This window comes from Clarias gariepinus, chromosome 2 (assembly GCF_024256425.1).
Source record: "Clarias gariepinus isolate MV-2021 ecotype Netherlands chromosome 2, CGAR_prim_01v2, whole genome shotgun sequence".
Lineage (NCBI taxonomy): Eukaryota > Metazoa > Chordata > Actinopteri > Siluriformes > Clariidae > Clarias > Clarias gariepinus.
This window is the reverse complement of record NC_071101.1, coordinates 15,568,396-15,585,504: the sequence shown is the minus strand read 5'-3', so window position 1 is coordinate 15,585,504 and position 17,109 is coordinate 15,568,396. Positions and strand designations below refer to the sequence as shown.

At 38.1% G+C, this 17,109-nt stretch overlaps 1 protein-coding gene across 1 annotated transcript in view; it reads right to left on the bottom strand.

The window, feature by feature from the left end:
- ndst1a (N-deacetylase/N-sulfotransferase (heparan glucosaminyl) 1a) overlaps positions 1–15,230 on the bottom strand; it is a 74,481-nt gene extending 59,251 nt beyond the window's left edge. The window contains exon 1 of the mRNA XM_053489457.1: positions 15,120–15,230. The gene's annotated coding sequence lies outside the window, so the exon portion shown is untranslated. The remainder of the gene's footprint in view (positions 1–15,119) is intronic.
- Between the last annotated feature and the right edge of the window lie 1,879 nt (positions 15,231–17,109).

Genomic DNA, 17,109 nt, shown 5'->3' with positions numbered 1-17,109 from the left:
TTGTTAAACAAAATTTCATTGATTATTTTACATATAATTCAAGATGCTTGTATTGTAAAAGTATTTTATTGTTAAATAATTCATTTAGTCATTTATTTATATTTTTATTAATTACATTTTACTACGTTATTGGTAAACATTATATTTCAGTACTATTTTTTTGGTTAATTCCGCAATATATTCTTCACAAATTACATTTTGCTATGCTTTTATTAGTTTTTTAATTATACTTTATTTTTATTAAAAAAAAACAATTTTATTATTAAAAAATTTCGTTTAGCTATATTTTAATGTTACAAATATATATTTATTATAAATTTATTATACTTTAAGTGTTAAAAGGGATATCTCACTAATATATTGTTAAAAAAGTCCCATATTTTCAAGGTCATACAGTGTATGGAGAGAAGGTATATAATGGACACACTAACACACTGGCCTGAGGAGAGTCATGAGTTTTAAATTTAAAAAGGTTTGTGTCTCCAGTACACCCTACATGCTATCTACCTTTTGTCTAACAATGTTATTACGTTTCATAAGCGCACTGATCCAGTACTAATTGTCCAATGGTTCAGATTTGATAGACACAATGTCAAGCTAACTAACGAAGTGGAAAGTGTGTAGCAAGTCATTTACAATGAGAAGTGGATCAACAGGAGTGACAAACAAAAATGACAAACAAAAACCTCCTGTGTGCTGCAGCACTAGCTATATTGTTTTGCAAAGCTTCCTTCCCCTTCACCTAATGACTTGAGTATTCGTTACTACGGTTACACTCGTGTGTCATCCTTAAAAAAAAAAGTGATTTCATATATTGAATCTGTTGTGTAGAAGTTGTGACAAGTCTAAGAGTAGAGCCAGTCCTGCTACATATTTAGTACCCGGCACTGATTTCAGGTACAAACATGTAAACTAGCAGATATAACTGGTAAATAATAATTCGACTTCCCAGTCAGATTTTTTTCCCCACTGTAATAATGTGATATTAGATTTTTTTTTGCTTTTCAAGTGGATTAAATCTAAAGGTAGAAGAATATATAATTGAAATGCCTTAAAATGCAATAACATGTGAAAACATAAATAAGACTAACACCATATATGCTAGTCCTATGTGCACACATGTTTTATGCAAAATTAAGTAGCAAACAATAACACATTCAAATAAAAATAAGACATATAAATTTTTTTACAGCTATTACTGTAGTTGCGTTTTGTTCCGTTTTATTCACTTTTATATTGTCTAAGGCGTAAATAAGCCCATTAGATTTTTTCCCCCTTCTTTCATAAGAAGATATCCTTCCACCAGCCCTGGCTTGTTCTGCTGCTCTCTGGTGGGGTGTGGCTCAATAGTTGCTCCGTTACGTAAACACTGAAACAGTGCATTTGGAAGAGGAGTGAAATAAAGGAAGTTTAAAGTGCATTAAAACACACACACACGAGTTAACTAAAGAAACATATGCAAATATTTACAACAGTAAAATATGGACCTCTTTAAAGAAATCGTTTTCTCTCTAACTGTTACAAAGCACTAACACAAAACAGAAGAATGACATAAAACCTTATATCACGAATTACACACATTAATATATACGTATATTTTTTTATGCGTGTAATTGTTGATAACTGACATAGTGCTACCTGCTTATATGACTGATAGTAAGTTATAATATGAGGTAGTGTCAGTATTTATTCTTCAATAAAACCCCTATCTGTACAATTCTAGAAACTGGACATCATCTCTATGATTTTATTATTTTTATTCCATACTGTAACCACTGTTCAATCTCAGACGTGTTTAACAGATGCTTTTCCACATGGCTCATTAAGGGGAAAAAAAACAGCCAGAAGACAAAAAGAGCGAGAAAAAGAGGAAGGCAGTGAAGGGTAAGCCGACCATCTGCTAACGAATGAGGTCAAAAACATTCAGAGCCAGAGGCACAGGTAGCTCTAGTGCATGATGTCTGAGGCTCATCCATCATCACAGACCTCATTAAAGGACTAAAAAACAAACAGCATGACATTTTAAAATGGGTGTATATGTTGGGAGGGGGGAGGTCAGGACTATTTAGAAGGGCGTTTTTATACACAAGGGGTTAAAACAGCACAACAATACAATGGGACATTCTGACTACATTAGAACTAATGCAAATTAGAGTTACACTGCCTATTAATGTCAAGGATAATATTACAATAACACCTCTAGCTGATTCTGATTGCTGTTTTGCTCAGTGATTTTTACCACCTCGGAAATTATAAGTAGGCATGTGCTGGCATGAAATGTTCATCTGATCATCATATAACAATATGATCACGCTCAAGAGTTTGTCAGTACCTGTCTCCAAAAGTAACCAAAATGTCACCCTGGCAGCAGTTTGTGTGAGAATTAGCCTCTAATTTTAAGCACAGATTTTTAGAGTAAGATCAAGCAAGTTATGAATCGCGATGCTTTTGTGTGGCGATTCACATATCGCCATACTGCCTTAATCAATCAAAAAAACTTTTTATATTTATTATAGAGATAAACCAGTCAATCAACCACCGACCAGAATTGGCGGTTTTTAGTTTGACTGGCCGTGACCAGCCGATCAGCCCCAGATATAACAATTCTGTACCAAGCGAAGCTCAAAAGTTGAGTTTTGGGACTTTGGAGGCATTTGAGGAAGTAAAACATCACTGTTTCTTTATAATCCTGCAGGTGACACACTCTGAACTATCTACGTATTTTCATCCCCTGTGATGAGAGTCAATTATTTGCCAAGTTTGTTTAGAAATAGTAATATGGCAGATGAGAGATACATGCTGCTCAGTAAACATGTATTTTTTTTTTTTTTACATTTTATTTTAGTTAAATGGTAAACTTTTGCATTTACAATTTTTGTAATTTAATTTAGGTTAAATGTTAAACTTTTGTAGTTAGTTTGTATTGTTTAAATTCTGTGCTTGGTTTTAAGTAGAAAACTTATGTTATAAGGACAGACAACATTTAATTAATCATTAAACTTTTTTTAAGCTTTAAAATCTAAACAAAATCAAGGAAAAATTTTATATTGAATCGTGTTATTTAAAAAAAATAGTGAAAATAGTGTACAATCGCAATTTTAATCCACTCGGCACCTGGGAATCAAGCATTGCAAGAAGCATTGGACTGGGTCCTGAAGGTGCCGCACTTTATAAGGATGGAAATCACCAGCGACCAGATGACTCGATACGATTACAATACCAAGGTGCTGATTCTGCAATTCTGTTAGTATTATGACCCTGTTAATATCTACAGTATATCTTCTATAGCGCTTATTCTGTACAGGATCGAGGGGGCCCTGGAGCCTATCCAGGGCACAAGGTGGGGTACACCCTGATCAGGGTACCAATCCATCGCAGGACACACACACACAATTTGGGAATTGCAATTAGCTTAATCTGTAGGTCATTGAAGTGTGGACGAAAATTAAAGTACTCAGAGGAAACCAACCAAGCACGGGGAGAACATGCAAACTCCACTTAAACTAATGTGTGAATAGTTTAGAGTGCACCACCTTTAAATTTATAGAAGAATTAAATAAATCGTTTTGAGTCGATGTGCCGATACATGAACTGCCACACAAATCAGCGCGTAAACAAATAGATTTTTCTGCCTTCTCTTTTACTTTACTTCATTATATTGCAACACTTCAAGACTACCATTTAGAGCTAATGTCAAGTTGTCGATTTCTTCCTTGCAGAACCTGTTCTGTGCTAATGAATAGTGTTTTCAGCCCTAAAGCTGTACCGGTAGCCCTAGGCATCATGGCGTAATGCTAAAAAGCTGGTAATGATTTAAAGGCATCTGACACCTTCTAATTAACTGTTACAGTCAACACTTATTGACAGCATTTAACAACATTATGCATTGCAAACTCTGTGGCAACACAACACACACACACACACTTTTATATACACACTCAGTAATTTCGAAAACACTCTCATCCAAAAGCTCACAAACATACAAAAAAAGAAAAACAAAATCACACTATATTGCTTACTGTATGTACATTAATACGAAAAAAAAAATACATACATGTGAAGTTGGTTCCTTTTTTGCTCTTATAATACCTGGAATCTTCTCAGGAGGCTTTCACTAAATTTTGAAGTGCGACTACAGGGATTTGTGATCGTTTAGCCAGAACAGTAGATTTACGTAACAGCACAGGTACAACAGATTATGTACCATAACAAGTGAAAGAAGAAGTACCATAAGAAGTAAGAAGTCAATACATTTTGGCACATATTGTATATTCTATAAAAGTAAATTAGAGAATGCACTATATGTCTATCAAAGTAGAAATATGTATGAGGAGCGTTCAAGTCAAACCAGGACTTTTGATTGTGCAGAATAACACCACAGTTATGAGAATAAAAACTATCTTTATTTTTTAATTATTCCTTCAATATCCCTGCTGCACCACTGATGCACTTATCCCAGTGTTTCACTGGTGCTTAGACATAGAAAGATTTCTCAGAATACCTGAGGCACAATCAGTCTACCTGATTCACGTCTAAAACTTTGGCCTCCCAGGAACTCCTTAATCGCCCAATCATGTGGAAATGTCTTGGAGCAAGTTCAGGACTGTACTGGGGGGGGGGTTCACACACACAAAAACACACGATCCATCAGCCACAACATTACCACTACTGCCAGGTAAACTAAATAAATGATATACCAGTCAACTGGTGACGGGATTATGGGCGGTGCACCAAAGGCACATCTATGCCTGTGGGGTCCAAAGGCCAGTCTGTCTGGCCTGATCCCACAGAAAAGCAAATGCAGTACAAACCACTGGAAAAGGTCAACACTGGCCATGACAGAAAGGTATCAGAACAATCGCAGCATTAAATCCAGTCATGTATAAGCATAGCAAGCAAAGAGTTCAAGGTTGTTGGCCTGGCCTCCAGATGTCAATCCGATCATGCATCCATGGGATGCGCTGGACAAACAAACTTGATCCATGGAGGCCCCAGCCTACAACGCACAGCACGCACAGGATCTGCCGCTAACGTCTCAGTGGCAGACACCACAGCACACCCACAGAGGTCCTGTCGAGCCACGCCTGAGGAGCCAGAGCTGCCCAAGCGGCACATGGGGAACTGATCACCTGTTAGCCATTAACTACTTTTAAAATATAACCTAATGTAAGAGTTTTTCCACATGGTCAGTATAAACATATGTGTACAACTGAACAAACAGGAGAGGATAAGGATTGGTTTCTTTCCTTTTATCACATCAAAAGATCGTGATTTATTATTTTTACTGCTTGCTGAAAGCAAATTAATTTTTCAACACAATTAAATTTATCACAGATTTAAATTAATTAGCATACTGATGTTCCCTTCGAACCAAACACAAGCAAAACACAAGTACCACTGCCAACACCTCGCAACATCCCACACCCAGGCTTTTTCTCCACCACCTCTGACCACATTCTGCATCAGATCTAAGAATAGCCAATGTTTTATTTTCCACAGACAGACAGACAGACGGAAAACAGGTTGCAAAGAGAATCTGAGAGCATCGCTTTCTTTTAATCTCTTTCCTTGGCATCACTGGATGAAAAACGGAAGTGACTGATATGGACACTTTAGAGCAGATCAGAGTCAGACAGTTCTACCCTTGCCGCCTGCAGTTCCTAACCCTGTACAGCCGGTCTAACTAATCAAGGTCTTTGGGAACATCTATGAAAGGGAGATCAGCAGGAGCACAGACGCATGCAATTTCTCCGAAATCTTCCAAAGCACATCAGGTGCTCACGAGCTGGGAGTGTAGTGTCATTGGGAAGGTGATTCAAGTAATCCAGCATCTGTGCTGATCGCCTGGGGGTGACTGTTGATTTGCACTTTGTCAGTTAATTCAAGGTGATAAAGTCATTTGGTTAGTCGATAAAACCCAAGAACGAAAATGCATTTTGAAAACCAAACCAAAAAAAGGACATGAATTAAATAATAAATGAATGAATGAATCTGGGTTATTTATGGGAACTATAGGTACACTTATGCAATCTTTTTCATACACGAGCGCTGTGTTTCGAGTCTACACACATCCTCTCCACACAGAGAGCACATTCTGTAAGACAAACCTAAACCAATCCACACTACACAAAACTGCATGACCTAAAATAAGATACCACAAATCCTACATTATAACCTACCATTTAGTTCTTAGTGTTCTTCTGGACACAGAGAGAGAGAGAGAGAGAGAGAGAGAGAGAGAGAGAGAGAAAAGGAGAGTCAATAAAGATGCACACTCTAAAAACAGTTTAGACACTTCCTGATAGCGACATGCAGCTGCTATGCTGGAAAACGGAGTGAAACAGGTGAAGAGCTCCGCGATGCCTGCAGCTTGGTTTCACACTCCCTCCATTCAGACAGCGTTTCCCAAGCCTTCTTAGCCTCGGAATGGTCTCGGAATGTGACGGTCATTTAATCGAGTCCCAGCCAAAAATGGCATGAGAAAGAAACCGCTGCTGCTCCTGCTGCCTTGTTTTAACAAAAAAACAACAAAGTTGTCTTTCTTTAAAATGACTATTTTATTTAAATACCACAGTTCTGTTGAATTCTTAAACATGATTGGTTAGAGGGTGTTGATTAATTTTGTCGCTGTAATTCAAATCACAGCGTGATATTAATGCATCGGTTCAGCTTATACACAGCGATTCGTAATGCAGATGCTCTAATTGATGTAAGGCTAAAAATAACCTGATTGATAAACATCGTGTCTCGGGTCTATGCCCATGGAGTTTGCTTGTTTACCTTCTACATTTAGGCATTTGGCAGACACTCTTATCCAGAGCGACTTACAAACATGCTTTGAAGTTTCCGTCATTGGATAGATCCTTACACTGGGTTACTGGGTTACTAACATGTTCTCCCCTTGCTTGTTGAGTTTCCTCTGGGTATCTGTTTACATCCCACAGTCATAAGGCATGCAGGCTAGGCTAACTGACATTTCCAAAATGCCCACAGTGTGTGTGTGTGTGTGTGTGTGTGTGTGTGTGTGTGTAGTTGTGTGCCCTGCAATGGACTGGAACCAAATCTAGGGTGTATCCCGTCTAGTGCCCTAAGTCTTCTGGGATAGGCTCCAGGCCTCGGGTGACCCTGTACAGGATAGGTGGTATAAAAAGAAAGAGTAAGTAAGTGAGTAAAAAACATTGTGATTTCTTACAAATAAAATGAATAATCCTTGAGATGTTGGTGTTTATGAAGCATTTACAAAAAGAATCTTGAGTGTCAGCACTTTGTAATGATCAGTATGCTCTCTGCCACAGGAAAGTCTTCAGGACAGAGGATCATCCAGATTCCCATTAATGCGACATGCTGCATTTTATTGTCTTATTTAAAAAAAAAAAAAAGAAGATGATGGAACAAATGTTTATAGCTGCTGTAAGCTAAGGAAATAACATTTGTTGACGTTCCACAACATTAAATGCAACTTTTTTTTTAAAGTATAATGTGTTGTTTATTAATAAATTCAAAGTTGCAATAGTTGACAAACTGCTAAGGCATAAGACCAATAAAGCACAATGAGGTGTGCTGTTTTTAAAGCTGTTGAGCTCAGAAATTAGTTCCTTTTTTTTTTTATGGAAACGCAGATAACATCGTTCACTTTTATAATGGCTAAACTTATCGACAGACACTTGTAGAAAAGTGTAATGATGTATAAAATAACAGTACGATATGACACAAGGCCTTGATTTGATCCGTTTGTGTATAGTATATTGCATTCAACAGATTGCATAATAAAGTGGTTTCTATTCTTCATAAAACGATAACACAAACACACACACACACAGAATCCCCCCTCTCTGTCTCTCATTCATTCAATCTTACTCTTATTCTCACTCTCTCTCTCAATGCGTGTCAGCTGAGGCTAACAAGTTTTTGGCAAATAAATTTTATATGCATCCTACATCTAAAAAGAAATTTTAGGAAGCAAAAGATGCTTCCTAAAAAGAGGCAAAAAATGATTTTTTTTTATTTGAGCAGGAATAGAGAAGGCGAATGAGAAGAAGGATTATGAAATCTCCTACAATGCAGCACATATAAAGTTTTCTAAAATACAGTATGATCTGAATAAATTCTAAGTTTATATACACTATATGGACAATAGTATTCAGCCAAACCTGTTAATTATTGAATTTAGGTTTCAATCAGTAAAGGGCAATCTTTTGACATCTTGGGCATCTTTGGCAATGCTATGCTTCCAACATTGTGGCAACAATTTAGGGTAGATCCTTTTTAATTACAACATGACTGTGTCCCAGTGCACAAAGCAAGGACTATAAAGACATGGTTTGATTTGATGAGTTCAATGTGGAAGAACTTACTGGCCCGCACAAAGCTCAGACCTCAACCCCATCAAGCACCGTGGGGATGAACTGGAACGGAGACTGCGAGCCAGGCTGAAAAATAGCTGGAAAAGGGGGACCAACTACATATTGAAGTTTATGTATTTTAAAACAAAAACACTTTTGTCCATATAGTGTACATTTATGCATCATAATGGACAAGTCTGCAGACCGGTATCTAAAAGAAACTGTAGTAGCTGGTGATTTAGGATCTGTGCACCCAGAAGGTTGAGAGTTCAAATCCCAGAAATCAGAGAGCCAGTGGTCGGTCTTAGACACAATCAGATTCTGTACACACTGGACTGATTTCTCTCCTGGAAGTTTCAGCCAAATATTACTGGCTAGGTACATTATTGCTACAAGGTAGGCATTCCGCTTCTGTTTCATATATTAAAAAAAGATTAAGAGTTTCGCTATAATTAAATTAAATGAGCCATTACACAGCTATTTACAGAATTTAAAAGATGCAGGCCAAGGTTGTTTTTTTTCCCCGTTAGTAATTAAACACAGACAGAATCTGGCTAGACTAGGTGATGACAGAGTTTAAGATGTTAAATAGGCAATGGTGTGTTTAAAGAAAGTTAATGATTAAGGTTTTGCAGTGTATGAAGGCAAACACAATATCCTTGCCGTGGTATGTTTAAGTGGCTACAGCACTGTGAACACTGTTGCTATGGAACTAGGACTGAGTGAGCTAATGGCTAATTCCTCATGGCTCATAATTTAGCTGAAAAACACATAAGCTTTAATTACTTTTGCAAACCAAACAAAACTGTCAAAAACATCCATTTTTTCCCCTCAAACAAGTTGCCAAATTCCTAAGACTAAAATTGGGCTGTAAGTACACTTAACATCAACCGCTAACTTGATGAAGAGACATGAAGAGACATCAACATTCTGTCACCTCAGTCAGTAAATAAAAGTAAACCAGAGGGAGTCATTCATGTGGAATCTTCTTGTAAACATGGTGGACAAACGACCCCAGCTTGTTTTTCCAAGTCAATGAGGAGATACAAACAGCATCAGTTTACCTATAAATAACTTTTATACTGCACGACAGCTGTGGACTGACTGGCCCTCGTGTCTGCCATGTCTTTCTGTAAATGTCTCTAGCAAAGACAGCAGTGTCCCCTTCAGCCCTTCCTGGCAACAATACCGGAAGTCTCTGAAAGAACATGTTTGTCACTTCCATGTGATGACTGAGATATAAATGGTACAGAACAAACTGTGGTAGAACCTCCAGAAATGGCAAAGTCATAGAATTCAGCAGACAACAATAATTAAGCTAATTAAACTCTGTCTAATGCTAATTCAACACTAATTAAACACTTGATAGCACTATGTGTCAGCACAGTTAAAGGCGTTAGGGATCTAGGATCGTTAGGGAAACGGCAGATTCAGCTGGAAATTGTGAATTTGTTCTTTCGAAGATGGAACACCCCCAAATAGCATGTTCACAGCTTAAGTGGAAAAAAAAACCCTGATACTTCAGAGAAATGTGTGATTTTGTAAGTATTTACCCCCCCAAAAGTACAACAACAACTACATGGAAAAACTGTCATATACAGTATGATCAAAGACAAAGAATAATATGTTTATTAGCACACTAAATCAGGAAAACTAATTCTATAATAAATATTTTAACAAAAAGCATTCCACGAGCGGTGATAATACAGCATAACAGCACTGCGATGTTTAAATATATGTGCCTTCCAAAAGTCACATTGAAAAGCAGTTAAGGAAGCACTTTTAGCGAAACATCTGATAACATTATCCTAAACAACACAAGGCTGAATTCCACATCCCTCTCTAATCCCTGACCAAGGGCACTATTTAGTGTGTGGAACAAGGGATTGTACAACCTAGCGCACTAATTTCCATTTGGGATTCAACCCAGAACCCGAAAGTTAGCTGATGTTCTGAAGTAGAACTAAATCTCGTAAATTTCTCAGGACGGTCCACCACCACCATGTTTTATTCTCCTCAACTTCCGGGCTACAAAGTGAGAATTTAAAACTACTTTCACCCCTGTCAAGAAAGGATATGTGTTGGCTAGTAACACAACATACCTACATGGAATTTAATACTCCAGAACATATACAGTCATAAGTTTTTGGACACCAGATTATCACACTCACAACAACCTATTCCAGATTGCCAGTCATGTCTCTACATACTTTTGGACATTCTGTGTTGAACTCTGTTTAGCTCCAGAACAGAACTTAGACTGCATATAAAACATACCTATTACACAAAAACACTGAGAGTACATGGTGGAGCTACACCTTGAACTTTACCACTCTTAATAAACAAATTGCCTACCTAGATTTCTAGGTAGGATCTATTGATCCACAGTGAGACAAAATACATCCCAAGCTGTTAAAGGAGGCCATGCTGTTATACAAGCATACTGGGAATTTTCAATCATGAGTTAAAAAACCCACACGCAGAAGAATGCAGAAGCATAGAACACATGCAAAGTGAAGATACTGCACTGCACGTTTCAGATCATTATAATAAGTACTATATTTACATATTATTCTTTGCTTTGGCTTTTGATGCAGAACAGCACACCTTTTCATGTCATATTGCTTAAATGTGAACTAATTTAAGCCCAGTCAGTTTTCAGGGCACTCAAAGGCACAGCTGAGTTTCAGCCTCCTAAGTGCAATAGCTAATTACATCATAACTTGTCCAATTCTTTGAATTTTAAAACTATTTTTGTATATCCTGGTTGGGGATTTTTTATTAAACTGCAACTGTGACAAATGTGTTTTTCAGGGCAGTAGATATGTTGATGTTAAATTAGAATTGCTGTGCAAGATCAGATTGGGTCTGATCGCTGTCTGCTGAGAAACTTATCTTAACATGAGATCATGGCAAAACACCAGCACAGAATAACACACAACACACTTACAGAGGCACTGAAGCATAGAAATGTCAAGCTTCAGCATTTAACAAAAAAGAGCAAAAACAGCAAGTGATAACTGTTAAAAGGGATAGTCCCCCCGCCCCCACACACAAGTCTAAAAGTCATATAATTTTTGATTTAAGACAGACCTGAAAAAACCCAAACTATCCCTTTTCAAGCTTTCCAAACAGAACTCGGGGCTGGGTGATATAACCTCAAATCAATATCACTATTAACTGGACAACCTCGAATATAATTACTCACTTATTGTCTATACTGCTTTATCCTGTACAGGGTCACTGGGGCCTGGAGCCTGTCCTAGGAGACTTGTGCACTAGGTGCGGTACACCCTGGATGGGGTGCCAAATCATTGCTGATGGATGATGAACTGTCCTTAGTAACACAATCTTCTGAAAGTGAACTCTCCTAAGTAACATAACATTTCACAACACAACATTTCATATCTGCTAATTTCTCTGCAGACTGACCTGTCCTTAGTAACCAGACATTCCCAGACTGACCTCTCTCCAGTAACACAACATACCAAGGCTGAACTGTCCTCAGTAAGAGAATACATCAAGACCAAATTCTCTTCAGTAACAGAATATGATAAGAAAGGTCCCCTCTAAGTAACAGAACACATCGCTGAACTCTTCTCAGTAACAGAACATACTGTACATACATGGAATTTACATACACAGCCAAAAGTTTGTGGACACCTGAGCGTCACACTCACTGTGCTTGTTTAACATCCTATTCCAGATTGCCAGTTACGTCTCCACATACTTTTGGACATTCTGTGTTGAACTCTGTTTAGCTCCAGAACAGAACGTAGACTGCATATAAAACATCCCGATTACACAAAAACACTCTGAGAGTACATGGCGGAGCTACACCTTAAACTTTACCACTCTTAATAAACAAATTGAGTACCTGGATTTCTATTTATTGATCCACCATGAGACAGGGTACGTCCCAAGCTCTTAAAGAAGGGCATGTTGTTATACAAGCATACTGGGAATTTTCAATCATGAGTTAAAAATCTCACACGCACACACACACACACACACATTATGGATTATTATAATAAGTATTATATTTGAGCATTATTAGTTGCTTTGGCTTTTAATGTTGCACAATTTCTCTTGAATAAATAGGCAGGCAATCTTCTGTGGTAATCAGCTAGCAGTACATTGCATTATGCATAGAATAGGCATATAAGAATTTAAGATATACATGTATATAAAAATACAGGGTGACTAAAATATTTGAACATGCACAATATAAATGCTATTGCAGTTTGTTTTGGTCAATAGTTTAATTAACAGTTTATTAAAAACCCAAGGTGCGCCAATCCAATACCAGTCTATCTTGGATTCTGAAGTCTCTCTCAGTTTATTATTTGATGCAGTGATTGACACTGTACACATGTCTTATAGAATGATGCCATCACATCTCCAACATTATATATAACTCAGACACAAAAGCTTACAGAGCATCAGATCAGTTACTGAGCAGACATCGGTGTCACGTAACAGCTGATACCGAGAGCTCCGTTTTTACAGGATCGTATAGAAAATGATGGGAAAGACACCTACAGTACAGCAATGACATTTCGGTATCATCAATCATTCCATAACCAGATAAAGGAAAGGAACCAAGCGGGGCATTTTTTTTTCTTTCTCCCACATACTGTATACTCAATCAGCCAAAACATATCTGGTCCAAAGTTGGACTTTATACAAAGCTCAAAAAAAATCAAAGACAGTTAAGTCTGTCTCTTTATCCTCGTGCATGCTGCAGGCATACATCATTGCTTTTAACCAAGTAATTGCAAAGAGACCAACTTATGTGCCTTGTTACACACTATGACACACTCGTAGTTATTCTACATTTGGGCAAAGGCAGAGATTGCCTAATTTTCATTTTTTTTTTCATTTTCTTTAAAGAAGGGAGATCAGCCACAACTGAAATTACACTAGACATCCAGGATCTATAAATCCTCCCAAAAGACAAACTGCATTTTAGACCTCCTTGGCAATTTTGGTTAACCTGAAGCTTTTTTTAAAGCTGGTTAGAGTGGAAGCAACATTTTTGTCAAATAGAGAAAAGAATGTGTTACTCTGAAATGACCATCAGTGTCACATCAGGTCACAGCTTTCCTTTCTTTATTCCTTTGTTCCTTTCTTTATTCATTTATACCTTTTAAGGAGCCACTTTACCCCTATCAGGGTCAAAGTGAAGCTCACAGCAATACTGGGCTTAAGGACGAAATACACCCTGGATAAGAATCCAGCACTAAACACACACTCACACAGTCACTAGTTGCAGTGTGTTTGAATGGATGATATTTCTTTAATAACAATAGGACAGCGTTTTCTTTAGCTTTGAGGTTCATCTAGGCTTCTCATCTTTTCCGATGAATCCTTTCTTCTGTGTGATTGGGTGGATGCTTTACTATGTATGAATTGGTGAACCAACCTGTGCTCCTTCCTCAGCTAGAGGCCCAGGGGAAAAAGTCTGAAGTAAAGATAGGTAGGAGAGATCTGTTCGCACCGAGTTTACAGATCGGGAATGCAAGTTAAACATCCACCCCCACACGCAAAAAAATAACTGAATAAAACCCCTACATGGGGCAAACAAATGCAAAAGATATATCTATTCATGTTAGTGAGAAACATTCAGATCAAGTGTTTACATGGCTAATATTTACCTATTGAAAGGATTATCAAAGATTTACACCACCCTGATTTAAAATTTTCGTAGATGCCCATAATTCAGAGCATACATTTTTATCTCATTATACTCTGAGCAGGTTTGAACCTGGGATCTTTTGATTAACAGTTCAACACCTTGAGCACTGAGCTACCCCTGCCCTATTTCTTAAAACTCGATCCAGTCAAGTCGGATCAGGTCAGACTTCACATGCAATTTAATTCCATTTGAACTTTAATTCCTATTTAAATGATTAGTGGAAAATTAGTCTCTGTGTAAACCCACGTACTAATTCACACTTACGGGCAATTCTGAGTCGACAGTCCATTTACTGCCATGTTTTTTTTTTTTTTTTAGGAAGTGGGAGGAAACTGGAGATCCTGGACAAAAAAAATCTATAAGAACAGACAGTAACCCGAGCTCAGGATCGAATCAGGGACCCTCAGTTCCCAGTTTCACACACTATTCTGTCTGTTCTTTTTTTTTTTCACCGTCCACCAAGAAGCAATGATTTAAAAAAAACTGTGCATTACGGAGATGACTATCAGTGTCAAGTCATATCTTTATGTAAGAAGGAATTTCAAAAGGAATAAACAGAGAGAGAGAGAGAGAGAGAGAGAGGAGAATCTGAACAGATGTGAGGATTGTCCCTTAGGATTCTGATTTATAAGTGGTACAGTGAGTAAAGTCTGACCATAATTAAATACCCTAAATGTAGTTGGGTCTAGTTAGACACACTGTTAAGCAATGCAATACCCACATAACCTGTGAGCGTTATTATAACTCTTAATAAATCTTCTGCAGCACTGCCTCTGACTGGACATCCATTATGCATTCATGCATATGCATTTCTGTCTCCTGAAATAGCTCTATTTACTGTGCAATCTCCTGAAAGTTCCCTGTGTGTGTGTGTGTGTGTGTGTCTACTTGCTGAGATTCCAGCCTGACACATATACAGTACACATACGCACGCGCACACAGTCACAGTCACATTCACATTCACTCTCGCGCACACAAACACGCGCACTCTGCTAGCTTAACACCAGTGCACGCGCTAACCGTAACACAGCGGCTCAGAATTAAACAGCGGTTTTTCGCTTTAAATGTCCTCCACTGACCTGCTCGCCAGAATGTCCCGTGTGTAGCCCGGACCCGCTGTCAGACTCCATGCAGGCAGCTCATTCAGCCCCAGTGCCCCGGCTCACACTCACGGAGTCGCTCGCGCCTCCTCCGTTCTGCCACAAAGTCACAAACACACAGAGAAGACGCTCGTCTTATTTAAGCCGCAGTTACCTATGATAACCACTAGAGGGCGTCCCGCAACACGCGGTGAAATACAATCAGCTCACAGGCACCACCTACCGGCCAAAACCTTTTAGAATTAGAATCAGAGAAAGCTTTATTAATGTAAGTAGGTTTGCACATACAGTACAAGGAATGTGTTTTGGTGACAAAAGCTTCGAGAGACGACAACACACACACACACACACACACACACAAAAACATCAATTAACAATAAATGGCTGTGGATTATTGTCAATTAAACATCACTTGGGTATTTCACATAATAATATAGCACATATTTCTTTTTCGTTTTAATCAAATAAATAAAATATGTTTATGAGAAAAAGATCAATAAAATAAATTAAAATCCAAAGTAATTTTAAATATGCTTACATGCATAAAAGCAAAATCAATTATATGAGGTTGATAATACTCACTCACTCATTGTCTAAACCACTTTATCCTGTATACAGGGCTGTGGGCGGCAGCAGGGTACGTCCTGGACGGGGTGCCAATCTATCACAGTGCACAAACACACATATACATCATCATCGTCATCTTCTTCTTCTTCATCTTCATTATCATCATCATCATTATAATTTAACAGCCTTTAAGCTTCACTTCTTATTTATAGGTAGGCCTACATGTGTTAATTTATTAGTCTGTGTCTCAAATAAATGAACATTATTTATTGAAGTTTTTAAGTTATTGATTTTCATTAATACAGGATGATAGCTTACTGGTCAGCACAAATATGTTGTAACTCCATGGTTGCAGATTTGCAACTCGCCTCTAGTCTGTGTGCCAGCATGTTCTCCGCAAGTACTCTTGTTTGCTCACAAAGGCAAGTGGTGTAGGCTGATTTTTGTTGTTGTTTGTTTTTGTAGCATGTAAGTGTGTTTCCTGTGTCATCCTACACATTACAAACAGTATGGAAATAGACGGATGAATGCTTTAAACAATATTGAATAAAACAATAAGTAATTATTGTAATATGTAATATGTTTTAAAATAAATAAGAAGAAAAAACTCACTAACTCACTCACTTATCTTCTATACCGTTTTATCCTGTGTACAGGGTGGCGGGGGACCTGGAGCCCATCCCAGGAGACTTAGGGCACGAGGCAGGGTACACCCTGGACAGGGTGCCAATCCATCACAGGGCACACACACACACATACACACACTCATAGATTCATTTACACACTACAGACAATTTGGGAACGCCAATTAGCCTAATCTAATCTGCATGTTGTTGGACCGTGAAAAGAAACCCAGAGAAAACCCACCAAGCATGGGGAGAACATGCAAACTCCACACAGAGACAGGAATCAAACCTGGTCAGGAATTACTGTTGATAGCACAGTCACTTAGTGGTTCACAAATCAGCCTTATACAATCAAAAGAATTATTTAAGTTTGTATGAAATGTAAATATGAATGAATCAAAATGATCAGATTGTCCCTGATGAGCAAGCTGAGAATGACGGCGACAGTGGCAAGGAAAAACTCCCTGAGATGGCAATAGGAAGAAACCTTGAGGGAACCAGACTCAACAGGGAACCCATCCTCATTTGGGTGTGATGGATAGCAGGGATTGATCTGCATCATACTGTGTGAGACTGGAAGTTCAGTATAACAGGAGATGTGTTTAAGTTAAAAAATCCAGTTCATCATTGGAGGCTCAGATAGACTATAGGAAACTCCAGTCCTGAACTATCGAACAACTGCAGTCATGAGTCCTCAGAGAACAGCTGTCTGCATCAGCTGAGGCCAGGACCGTCTTTGTGGAAAAGTGGAACCATCCCCAGTCTCCACACGCATA